Here is a 12500-nt window from a genome sequence, read left to right on the forward strand (position 1 = left end):
TATAAAGGAAAAACAATACAGATATATAAGAAAGAAAACCTGTACACACCCAGGGGATGACCATGTGACCATGTCTTCAGTAAAAAATCCCTGTGGCCTGTTCATTAGGATAAAACAGCGAAAATCATCAGTGGGGAAAGAAGTCCAGTTTGGATAGCAGCCATTTTCAGAATAAAACTAAGTGTGTCTTCGTTGGCAGCGACGTTAAAAAGGAAGAATCACTCTTGAGGCTAACAATTAAACCAGTTCAAATTAAATTACATTTATTTATGTAGTCTTCAAGCTGCAACGGTTACAAATATTCATAAAGGAACAAACATAATTACATTAATGAGCGAACTAACAGAGCTTATATCATTTAGGCTGCAGGAAGCATCAAAACCGCACTGTAAATAAGAAGGGTTCGTTCGCCAGGGATGGAAGTGTGTGTTATTGTATAGTGTGGTGTAGTGTATAGTAGTAACATATCTCCAGTCAGAATGGTCCTGAGGTGAAGCACGAATACTTCAGCGTGTTGTCTGGTCATATGACACTTATACTGCTTCAATAAATGTGATTCTAATCGATATCAAGATGGTCACTACACGTGTCGTCTCTGATCCGATAGCTATCTGATTAGTTAAAACTGTTCCGTTTACATCAGGCCACATGAACGCGTCTCAGCAAAATGCTAATATATTTTACCTCATTTCCGGGGTACTTGAAATGGAACATGCTTTGAAAGAAAGCTTTGACTTAGAAATGAGCATCGGTGTAGCCAATGAGAAGAAAGGGGCGTGTCTTGTCGATATGGGAGGAGAGAGTGTTCAGTGCGCGTGTGTGACATTAGCAGAAAGCGGTTTTAACATCGACATGGAGGATAAAAACAAAGAAAGAAAGAGAAGAAAGACTTACGATAAGGACAAGAAGTAGGACGTGTTAATATAGGATCAGCTTTCCAGCGCTGGAGAGAACTGAAGGAGCAGGAAGTTGGCCACATATTCACAGGTTGGAGTTTCCCGAGTCAATAACTCCTGAGCTAAACGCTGTTACTACACAAATAACACCTCTTTTCTATCGTAGTAATGTAGAGAGGCAGCTACAACCGCGTTTTGTGTAGTAACAGCGTTTAGCTCAGGAGTTATCGACTCAGGAAACTCCCACCTGAGAATACGTGGCCGACTTTACTTAAGACGCCGAGGCGCTTTTTTCCTTCTCGATAGGTGAGTAACGTTGGTTTTGCTTTGTTACACAGAACTAATATATGCCTTTGTCCTTTACATCATTATGCTTGTGTGGCATTTTTGCTTGTTTGTTTATCTACAATCGTATTGTTCTTCCCTTCAGCTATGATAAAGACACGTTTCTTTCTGTTAGTCGTCCGGGTTACGTATGTACTTGTGGGCGGAGCTATCGATACAGGGGTGGGACCCGTTTGGTTTAGGGGTGTGTTTGTTTCGGTGATTTTATATGTCAACATTGGCTTTCAAACAACGCAGACCCCTCCTTTAAGGACAGAGACATCACATGCCTAAAAACCTTTGTGACCGTGTGACATAAGCTCGGGGACTTTAAATTAAATCTTTCAAATATCTAAGCCACATACTTAACCAATAGAGAGCTGAACTTAAATAAACGCACTGATTTTACCAAATTAATTTTAAAAAGTAACAAAAGCTGATAATTCCATCTTTATTTAATCTACAAGCAACAAGAACGCCTGCGAAACAATTCGAGGGGGTTTGTATCTAGTCTCTGAGCTTAAACCAGTGTGTCTGCATCGATTGTTCAACACCAGCCTGTTTATTATCTCTGTATTTATTATTTCTTTATCTATTATCTATTAAGCTTTTTTTTTATTTAAACAGATCAACGCTCGTACGTCAGGGCCGCCATATTGTCCACACTGACACATCCTTTAATTAGTTTTTTCTGTCCATCACTAACGTTAAATCATAAGGCATTAAACTCAGTTTTATACGACGCCTTTTCACACAGATAAACAGATAAAATTCAGATCTTGTGTTCTTGAAAAATAAAGACGGTCGGTGTAATTAGTTTATGGCAGTTTGCCTGTTGAAAAAAAAAAAAAAAAAAACAATGCTGAAGGAAACGAGTGGAAACTTTTGCTTTCCATCCACCCACAGTTTCAGTCTGGCACAAATAACATGCACCAGAACTTGTTAAATCAAGCTCTTGCCAGCAGCGTTTGGAAGAGGAGTGAAAACATATCCGTCTTGCTAAGACTTCAGTGCGGAATGGTGCAGCTTTATTCTGTTGTCTTCCAGTTTTTTTTTTAACCAACAGCAGAGCAAAAGAGCTTCTGCAGTTATTTGCTTATTTCTTTAACAGATCGTCACCGATCCTTTTCGATTACGTTTATTAAAATCACATTAAATATGAAACAAAAAAACTTGGTGGACTTATTTTTGTTTTGATTGTCTAGGAATATCTCTATACCTTTAATATCGTTCTCACGATGATAGACGAACATGTCAAATATAAACGCTCCCTCGTACCAATGACCTGCTAGACATACTGGTCTAATACCTCGTTAGCTAGTTAAAGGTGCGGTCTCTGTTGTTTGAAAGCCAATGTTGACATATAAAATCACCAAAACAAACACGCCTCTAACCCAAACGGGTCCCACCCCTGTATCGATAGCTCCGCCCACACTTACATACGGAACCCGGGCGACTAACAGAAAGAAACGTGTCTTTATCATAGCTGAAGGGAAGAACAATACGATTGTAGATAAACAAACAAGCAAAAATGCCACACAAGCATAATGATGTAAAGGACAAAGGCATATATTAGTTCTGTGTAACAAAGCAAAACCAACGTTACTCACCTATCGAGAAGGAAAAAAGCGCCTCGGCGTCTTAAGTAAAGTCGGCCACATATTCACAGGTCGGAGTTTCCCGAGTCGATAACTCCTGAGCTAAACGCTGTTACTACACAAAACGCGGTTGTAGCTGCCTCTCTACATCACTACGATAGAAAAGAGGTGTTATTTGTGTAGTAACAGCGTTTAGCTCAGGAGTTATTGACTCGGGAAACTCCAACCTGTGAATATGTGGCCGACTTCCTGCTCCTTCAGTTCTCTCCAGCGCTGGAAAGCTGATCCTATATTAACACGTCCTACTTCTTGTCCTTATCGTAAGTCTTTCTTCTCTTTCTTTCTTTGTTTTTATCCTCCATGTCGATGTTAAAACCGCTTTCTGCTAATGTCACACACGCGCACTGAACACTCTCTCCACCCATATCGACAAGCCCCGCCCCTTTCTGCTCATCGGCTACACGTTAGTTTTGATTTTTGTTTATTATTCGGCCCCGACTCAGTTTTCTGAAGCGTTTCTCAAAAATCGGAGACCCTGCCTTTAACTAGTTACATAGCACTTGTTTGTCTGCATCTTTATCTTAAGGGCTTTGTTTATGTCGACAGACACTTTTTAAGCAAAGGGACTTTGGCATAAGTAAGTCACAGTCCAGAGAAAGCACAGAGCTGTTAAAGGCAGAACTGAGATACAAGTGCTGCCAGAGGGAATGCCTCAAGCCCTTTCCTCAGTGCTCACTGAAAGCCTGAGGATATAAAAATTACACACATGTACAGAATTTCTTTGTATTTTAATTGTGTTTCTTAGAAGAATCATTTTTGTTGGAGTAAAATCCCTGTAATCATTAAACGGTCGTCTCTACAGGTTAGAAACAAAAACACAATTAAATCTCATCTGGTTAGAATTTGGGAGGCATGGTGGCTTTATTGGGTGGTTAGCACGTTCGCCTCACACCTCCAGGGTCGGGGGTTCGATTCCCGCCTCCGCCTTGTGTGTGTGGAGTTTGCATGTTCTCCCCGTGCCTCGGGGGTTTCCTCCGGGTACTCCGGTTTCCTCCCCCGGTCCAAAGACATGCATGGTAGGTTGATTGGCATCTCTGGAAAATTGTCCGTAGTGTGTGTGTGAATGAGAGTGTGTGTGTGCCCTGTGATGGGTTGGCACTTCGTCCAGGGTGTATCCTGCCTCGATGCCCGATGACGCCTGAGATAGACACAGGCTCCCCGTGACCCGAGTAGTTCGGATAAGCGGTAGAAAATGAATGAATGAATGAATGAATGAATTATTAGAATTTCACAAGCCGTATTAAAGGCCATGGCATAATTATGACATAACAGTGTGCCGTTTTAATTTCTAGTAGTTTCAGTGAAATTTAGCATCAAATCTACCTAAAAAGGAGAAAATGCGGCGGTGCTTTAATCCCGTAGTCTGTACAGTTCCATCATTTTTTTTATCCGTACACAAAGCTTCAACTTTCACGTTAATGCTGCTGCTGATGCTGTCGCGCTCATCATCACACGGTTCTCAGTGGTGTTGTATTGATGCATCGCGTTCGTTTTATCCTAGAATTACCATCGCTATGACATTAACCCGGACCGATCAGTATGACTGATTAGACTCCGTATAGGTGACTAAACGGAAGGTGGAGGAAACTAGCAGACAGTCAAAACCTACGACTGTCTGCTAGTAAAGTGGAAGATTATAATGAACTTCACCAGCACAGCAATGACCCAAAGCTTATATCCAAATCAGCAAAGGAACGGCTTAACCAAAAAAATATCAATGTGTCTGAATGAGTGAGATTGAGCCAAGACCTGAGCCCAAATGTAATAAATAGATATAGATATTTTTTTTAATTATTTATTTATTTTTAAAAGTAAATATAGAGGAAACAAAGAAAAATCTTAGGGCTGGTTTTTACAGCAGGTTTGAATCAGACTGTGTGTAACCGAGTGTGTCCAAGCGTGATTGTTTTGTGTGTGTGCACGTGTGTGAAAGAAAGGCTCATGTGTGCTCTGTGTGTATGTGTCTTAGTGTTGGCACTTACTCCCTCTCTCTCTCTCTCTCTCTCTCTCTCTCTCTCTCTCTCTCTCTCTCTCTCCATCTGCTCTCTTGATTATTCACGCTGAGAGCCGTAATTACTCAAAGAAGCACTCCACTTTTGCACAACTACATTAAAGTAACTGCCTGCCTGTCTGCGTGTGTGTGTGTGTGTGTGTGTGTGTGTGTCGGCACTAGGTGTGTGTTTTTTGTGTGCCTTCCACTTCACTGCACCGAGTCTGTTTGTGTCCAGCTCCATTTCAATGACACATTTATCAGTGTGACCTGATTTCCATCCTTCTGTCTCCTAGTATTTCTTAGTAATATACGGGCGTGTTCCAAACGGGACACGTAGCGTACAGTGTACAGTGTATACGACACACCGCTCTGTTCGCTAGGCATAACGCATGTGGAGAGAGACACACACATTTACCTGAGCCGTAGAGGGACGGTGTTGCGGTGAAACATGACCTGACTCACTGACAGCTGTTACTTACTGTACGGTAAAATGTTTGATTTACTCGAGAGCGAACGACGCGGGTGTTCTACCTGTCAAACCGAGACGCAGACGTCAATGTTGTCACCTCGTGACACTAGTACACACAGATGTACTACACTGATCTGTTTTATACTCAAGCCTTTCTGTCCTGTTTTATTGTTAGATTTACATTTACAACATTTAGCAGACACTTTATCCAGAGCGACTTACATTTTAGCTCATTTTTATACAACCGAGCAATTGAGGGTTAAGGGCCTCGCTCAGGGGCCCAGCAGTGGCAGCTCGGTGGACGTAGGATTCGAACTCACAACCTTCCGATCGGTAGCCCGACACCTTAACCACTAGGCTAGGCACAAATATACCTGATTTAAGCTTGACTGTTTATACATACAGTATTACTACTGAAACCATGACATCTGGGATTGACCAACAGAAGGAAACCCTGACGTGTGACCAAATGAATCACTTGTGACCAAATGAATCACTTGTGACCGAATGAATCTCGTGTGACCGAATGAATCACGTGTGACCGAATGAATCTCGTGTGACCGAATGAATCTCGTGTGACCGAATGAATCTCGTGTGACCGAATGAATCGCGTGTGACCGAATAAATCACGTGTGACCGAATGAATCACGTGTGACACAAATGAATCACGTGTGACCGAATGAATCGCGTGTGACCGAATGAATCACTTGTGACCGAATGAATCTCGTGTGACCGAATGAATCACGTGTGACCGAATGAATCTCGTGTGACCGAATGAATCTCGTGTGACCGAATGAATCTCGTGTGACCGAATGAATCGCGTGTGACCAAATAAATCACGTGTGACCGAATGAATTACGTGTGACACAAATGAATCACGTGTGACCGAATGAATCGTGTGTGACCGAATGAATCGCGTGTGACTGAATGAATCGCGTGTGACCGAATGAATCGCGTGTGACCAAATGAATCACGGGTGACCGAATGTATCACGTGTGACCGAATGAATCACGTGTGACACAAATGAATCACGTGTGACACAAATGAATCACGTGTGACCAAATGAATCAGGAGACACCAATGAATCACGTGTGACCGAATGAATCACGTGTCACCAAATGTATCACTTGTGACCAAATGAATCACGTGTGACCAAATGAATCACGTGTGACCAAATGAATCACGTGTCACCAAATGAATCACGTGACACAAATGAATCACGTGTGACACAAATGAATCACGTGTGACCAAATGAATCACGTGTCACCAAATGAATCACTTGTCACCAAATGAATCACGTGACACAAATGAATCACGTGTGACACAAATGAATCACGTGTGACCAAATGAATCAGGAGACACCAATGAATCACGTGTGACCGAATGAATCACGTGTCACCAAATGTATCACTTGTGACCAAATGTATCACTTGTGACCAAATGTATCACGTGTGACCAAATGAATCACGTGTGACCAAATGAATCACGTGTCACCAAATGAATCACGTGACACAAATGAATCACGTGTGACACAAATGAATCACGTGTGACCAAATGAATCACGTGTCACCAAATGAATCACTTGTCACCAAATGAATCACGTGACACAAATGAATCACGTGTGACCAAACAAAAGAGATCTGAATCACGTTACACACTTTGGACTTTGTTTAGAAACCAAATCTAGAATCAGTCCCCTGATCTAAACCATCAGACCTTTACACTAATGTGTTTAACATTATTTCATCTTCATCTTTATAATCAATATTAGAATCTGTCGTTATAACTCCTATTGTCCTTTTTTCTGAGCGATACCATAGCAACAATCGTTTGATCGTCGATGATGTAAAGCACTTTATTCTAAATGTGAAAATCTAAATATGAAACATATTCGTTTATAAATGATATCCAAAGCCTCCACGACTGAGGAGTTAATTGTTGCCCATCAGCAGGTTTTAATGAAATGACCCACAGTGTTCCATTGTGTAATACTGACAGATTGTCTAAAGTGTGACATCATCTGCATACCATTAGTGTACTGAACATAATTAACATTAGTGTACTGAACATAATCAACATTAGTGTACTGAACATAATCAACATTAGTGTACTGAACATTAGTGTACTGAACATTAGTGTACTGAACATAATTAACATTAGTGTACTGAACATAATTAACATTAGTGTACTGAACATAATCAACATTAGTGTACTGAACATAATCAACATTAGTGTACTGAACATAATCAACATTAGTGTACTGAACATTAGTGTACTGAACATTAGTGTACTGAACATTAGTGTACTGAACATAATCAACATTAGTGTACTGAACATTAGTGTACTGAACATAATCAACATTAGTGTACTGAACATAATCAACATTAGTGTACTGAACATTAGTGTACTGAACATTAGTGTACTGAACATTAGTGTACTGAACATAATTAACATTAGTGTACTGAACATAATCAACATTAGTGTACTGAACATAATCAACATTAGTGTACTGAACATTAGTGTACTGAACATTAGTGTACTGAACATAATTAACATTAGTGTACTGAACATAATTAACATTAGTGTACTGAACATAATCAACATTAGTGTACTGAACATAATCAACATTAGTGTACTGAACATAATCAACATTAGTGTACTGAACATTAGTGTACTGAACATTAGTGTACTGAACATTAGTGTACTGAACATAATCAACATTAGTGTACTGAACATTAGTGTACTGAACATAATCAACATTAGTGTACTGAACATAATCAACATTAGTGTACTGAACATTAGTGTACTGAACATAATCAACATTAGTGTACTGAACATTAGTGTACTGAACATTAGTGTACTGAACATAATCAACATTAGTGTACTGAACATTAGTGTACTGAACATAATCAACATTAGTGTACTGAACATAATCAACATTAGTGTACTGAACATAATCAACATTAGTGTACTGAACATAATCAACATTAGTGTACTGAACATTAGTGTACTGAACATAATCAACATTAGTGTACTGAACATAATCAACATTAGTGTACTGAACATAATCAACATTAGTGTACTGAACATAATCAACATTAGTGTACTGAACATTAGTGTACTGAACATAATCAACATTAGTGTACTGAACATTAGTGTACTGAACATAATCAACATTAGTGTACTGAACATAATCAACATTAGTGTACTGAACATTAGTGTACTGAACATAATCAACATTAGTGTACTGAACATAATCAACATTAGTGTACTGAACATTAGTGTACTGAACATTAGTGTACTGAACATAATCAACATTAGTGTACTGAACATTAGTGTACTGAACATAATCAACATTAGTGTACTGAACATTAGTGTACTGAACATAATCAACATTAGTGTACTGAACATTAGTGTACTGAACATAATCAACATTAGTGTACTGAACATAATCAACATTAGTGTACTGAACATTAGTGTACTGAACATTAGTGTACTGAACATAATCAACATTAGTGTACTGAACATTAGTGTACTGAACATTAGTGTACTGAACATAATCAACATTAGTGTACTGAACATTAGTGTACTGAACATTGGTGTACTGAACATAATCAACATTAGTGTACTGAACATTAGTGTACTGAACATTAGTGTACTGAACATAATCAACATTAGTGTACTGAACATTAGTGTACTGAACATGAGTGTACTGAACATTAGTGTACTGAACATAATCAACATTAGTGTACTGAACATGAGTGTACTGAACATTAGTGTACTGAACATAATCAACATTAGTGTACTGAACATTAGTGTACTGAACATTAGTGTACTGAACATAATCAACATTAGTGTACTGAACATTAGTGTACTGAACATTAGTGTACTGAACATAATCAACATTAGTGTACTGAACATTAGTGTACTGAACATAATCAACATTAGTGTACTGAACATTAGTGTACTGAACATGAGTGTACTGAACATTAGTGTACTGAACATAATCAACATTAGTGTACTGAACATTAGTGTACTGAACATAATCAACATTAGTGTACTGAACATTAGTGTACTGAACATTAGTGTACTGAACATAATCAACATTAGTGTACTGAACATTAGTGTACTGAACATTAGTGTACTGAACATTAGTGTACTGAACATAATTAACATTAGTGTACTGAACATTAGTGTACTGAACATTAGTGTACTGAACATAATTAACATTAGTGTACTGAACATAATCAACATTAGTGTACTGAACATTAGTGTACTGAACATAATTAACATTAGTGTACTGAACATAATTAACATTAGTGTACTGAACATTAGTGTACTGAACATAATTAACATTAGTGTACTGAACATTAGTGTACTGAAAATAATTAACATTAGTATACTGAACATAATTAACATTAGTGCACTGAACATAATTAACATCAGTGTACTGAACATTAGTGTACTGAGCATAATCAACATTAGTGTACTGAACATAATTAACATTAGTGTACTGAACATAATTAACATTAGTGTACTGAACATAATTAACATCAGTGTACTGAACATAATCAACATTAGTGTACTGAACATTAGTGTACTGAGCATAATCAACATTAGTGTACTGAACATAATTAACATTAGTGTACTGAACATAATTAACATTAGTGTACTGAACATTAGTGTACTGAACATAATTAACATTAGTGTACTGAACATAATTAACATTAGTGTACTGAACATTAGTGTACTGAACATAATTAACATTAGTGTACTGAACATAATCAACATTAGTGTACTGAACATAATCAACATTAGTGTACTGAACATAATCAACATTAGTGTACTGAACATTAGTGTACTGAGCATAATCAACATTAGTGTACTGAACATAATCAACATTAGTGTACTGAACATTAGTGTACTGAGCATAATCAACATTAGTGTACTGAACATAATTAACATTAGTGTACTGAACATAATTAACATTAGTGTACTGAACATTAGTGTACTGAACATAATTAACATTAGTGTACTGAACATAATTAACATTAGTGTACTGAACATTAGTGTACTGAACATAATTAACATTAGTGTACTGAACATAATCAACATTAGTGTACTGAACATAATCAACATTAGTGTACTGAACATAATCAACATTAGTGTACTGAACATTAGTGTACTGAACATAATCAACATTAGTGTACTGAACATAATCAACATTAGTGTACTGAACATAATCAACATTAGTGTACTGAACATTAGTGTACTGAACATTAGTGTACTGAACATTAGTGTACTGAACATAATCAACATTAGTGTACTGAACATTAGTGTACTGAACATAATCAACATTAGTGTACTGAACATTAGTGTACTGAACATTGGTGTACTGAACATAATCAACATTAGTGTACTGAACATTAGTGTACTGAACATTAGTGTACTGAACATTAGTGTACTGAACATAATCAACATTAGTGTACTGAACATGAGTGTACTGAACATTAGTGTACTGAACATAATCAACATTAGTGTACTGAACATTAGTGTACTGAACATAATCAACATTAGTGTACTGAACATTAGTGTACTGAACATGAGTGTACTGAACATTAGTGTACTGAACATAATCAACATTAGTGTACTGAACATTAGTGTACTGAACATTAGTGTACTGAACATTAGTGTACTGAACATAATCAACATTAGTGTACTGAACATTAGTGTACTGAACATTGGTGTACTGAACATAATCAACATTAGTGTACTGAACATTAGTGTACTGAACATGAGTGTACTGAACATTAGTGTACTGAACATAATCAACATTAGTGTACTGAACATTAGTGTACTGAACATTAGTGTACTGAACATAATCAACATTAGTGTACTGAACATTAGTGTACTGAACATAATCAACATTAGTGTACTGAACATGAGTGTACTGAACATTAGTGTACTGAACATAATCAACATTAGTGTACTGAACATTAGTGTACTGAACATAATCAACATTAGTGTACTGAACATTAGTGTACTGAACATAATCAACATTAGTGTACTGAACATTAGTGTACTGAACATTAGTGTACTGAACATTAGTGTACTGAACATAATTAACATCAGTGTACTGAACATAATCAACATTAGTGTACTGAACATTAGTGTACTGAGCATAATCAACATTAGTGTACTGAACATAATTAACATTAGTGTACTGAACATTAGTGTACTGAACATAATTAACATTAGTGTACTGAACATTAGTGTACTGAAAATAATTAACATTAGTATACTGAACATAATTAACATTAGTGTACTGAACATAATTAACATCAGTGTACTGAACATAATCAACATTAGTGTACTGAACATTAGTGTACTGAGCATAATCAACATTAGTGTACTGAACATAATTAACATTAGTGTACTGAACATAATTAACATCAGTGTACTGAACATAATCAACATTAGTGTACTGAACATTAGTGTACTGAGCATAATCAACATTAGTGTACTGAACATAATTAACATTAGTGTACTGAACATTAGTGTACTGAACATAATTAACATTAGTGTACTGAACATTAGTGTACTGAACATTAGTGTACTGAACATTAGTGTACTGAACATAATCAACATTAGTGTACTGAACATTAGAGTACTGATAATAATCAACATAATTGTACTGAACATAATGACTAACATTAGTGTACTGAACATAATAACATTAGTGTACTGAACATTAGTGTACTGAACATAATAACATTAGTGTACTGAACATAATAACATTAGTGTACTGAACATTAGTGTACTGAACATAATTAACATTAGTGTACTGAACATAATCAACATTAGTGTACTGAACATAATCAACATTAGTGTACTGAACATAATCAACATTAGTGTACTGAACATTAGTGTACTGAACATAATCAACATTAGTGTACTGAACATAGGTACTGAACATTAGTGTACTGAACATAATCAACATTAGTGTACTGAACATTAGTGTACTGAACATAATTAAAATTAGTGTACTGAACATAGTGTACTGAACATTAGTGTACTGCAACATTAGTGTACTGAACATTAGTGTACTGAACATTAGTGTACTGAACATTAGTGTACTGAACATAATCAACATTAGTGTA

The 12500-nt window shown here is 36.9% G+C and overlaps 1 protein-coding gene across 1 annotated transcript in view; it reads left to right on the forward strand.

Annotated features, from left to right (window-relative positions):
• itfg1 (integrin alpha FG-GAP repeat containing 1) overlaps window positions 1–12500 on the forward strand; it is a 137271-nt gene that overhangs the window by 111450 nt on the left and 13321 nt on the right. The window lies entirely within an intron of this gene.

This window comes from Tachysurus fulvidraco, chromosome 1 (assembly GCF_022655615.1).
Source record: "Tachysurus fulvidraco isolate hzauxx_2018 chromosome 1, HZAU_PFXX_2.0, whole genome shotgun sequence".
Classification (NCBI taxonomy): domain Eukaryota; kingdom Metazoa; phylum Chordata; class Actinopteri; order Siluriformes; family Bagridae; genus Tachysurus; species Tachysurus fulvidraco.